At 60.9% G+C, this 1,420-nt stretch overlaps 1 protein-coding gene across 1 annotated transcript in view; it reads right to left on the bottom strand.

The window, feature by feature from the left end:
• PRPSAP1 (phosphoribosyl pyrophosphate synthetase associated protein 1) overlaps positions 1 to 215 on the bottom strand; it is a 31,987-nt gene extending 31,772 nt beyond the window's left edge. Inside the window, exon 1 of the mRNA XM_085304454.1 lies at positions 52 to 215. The gene's annotated coding sequence lies outside the window, so the exon portion shown is untranslated. The remainder of the gene's footprint in view (positions 1 to 51) is intronic.
• Between the last annotated feature and the right edge of the window lie 1,205 nt (positions 216 to 1,420).

Raw genomic sequence — 1,420 nt, 5'->3', positions numbered from 1 at the left:
CCCCCCGCACTACCGGCCGGATATTATTTATCCCCCAAACAGTGCCGATACTTGCGGTGAGGGCGTACGAACGAGGCAGACTCTCCCTTCTCAGGAGCAGCCTCCGCACCCGCAAGGGCGGGTGCAACGCGCCACGAGTAGCTCTCGCTCCGCCGGGCAGTGCGAGGCGCTTCCTCGGCTCAGTGGTGACGGCTTCACTTCCAGAGCCCAAGATGGCCGCCGCGCGGGCGGCCCAACGGAAGCGCTGCAGCGGCCGCTCTGGTACCGCTCGGTGGCAGCCGGCGGCCGTTGGCGGCTGTCATGGCGCCGGTCGCGCCTAGCCAGGCCAGGCTGGAGGCGTCCGGCTGTTTTATCATGGAGCGACTTAGGCTGGAGGAGCTCTGCGGCGGCGGCAGCGCGTTCTCCTGGCTGCCGTGGAGGGCTGCAGGCCGGCTCCTGTAGCTTCCTGGAGCGCAAGCAGCGCCGCGGGGCTTAGGGCGGGCAAGGCCTCTTCGCCCCCCGAGCCGCCAGGCCGCAGCAGGCCGGGCCCGGGCAGAGCCGCCCCTCCTTCGGCTCGCTCTGGGGCAGGCTTGGAGAAGCCAGAGAAGAGCGAGCGCTGGAGATGTTCGGAGAGGCCACGGTACCACCTCGGCGTGCCAGCAGGCAGCTCGCTGCCCTTTCTGCTCCTGGTGGCTCTTGGGGAAGAGTAAATGGGATGAGATTAGAGGGCTGGAGGGAGGCAGCAGGGAGAGGGCGGTTTCCGCTGAGGAGCACGCGGAGGGCGCGCGCTGCCCCAGCGCCGTGGCACAGCTGCGGCAGACCCCCAGCCTTGGAGCAGATGCGAGGCCGTAGGTGGTGCCATGTGCGAGGCCAGGCTGCCCAGGGGCAGTCTGCGCTGCCACGGGCTTTGTTTTCCTTTAGGCTTGCTCGCTCGGTCTTCTCAGTACCAGTAGCCCAGGGAAACACATCACTTAGCATCTTTTACAAAAGCAGCCAAGCAGAACAGCCTGGATCCTTGGCTTTCCCCTCCTGATTCTGGCACATCTCCCTTGTGTCTACATGTCACCAGCAATCCCCATCTTGCTTTTGGGTCTCAGCCTCCCAGCAGAGAGGCTGCCAGAGAGATATGAGCTATCACTGAAGCCTAATCTGGTTTCTGTATCCATCCTCAGGTGAATATGCAATGTCAGCCCAGAGGCTCTTGGAGGACCCGACTTGCAGTCAAAGACTCTCAGGCACAAGCACTAAATAACTTATCTAATCAGAAATTATTTTTTTCTGCTCTAAACCTGGTCTCACTTTTTTTTTTTTTTTTGGGGGGGGGGGAGGGCTAGAAAGGTCAGCACAAAGTGCACTTTGTATTGTGGGGAATGCAGATAGTATTAATTTGTTCATCAGGATAGCCCCACATCGTTTTCTTTGCCCTGGAGGGAGAGGTTTT

The sequence above is a fragment of the Rhea americana genome, unplaced genomic scaffold (assembly GCF_003343005.1).
Source record: "Rhea americana isolate MKP2758 unplaced genomic scaffold, rheAme1 scaffold_21, whole genome shotgun sequence".
NCBI lineage: Eukaryota > Metazoa > Chordata > Aves > Rheiformes > Rheidae > Rhea > Rhea americana.
Note: the sequence above shows the minus strand (reverse complement) of the source record. Positions and strands in the feature narration are given on the sequence as shown.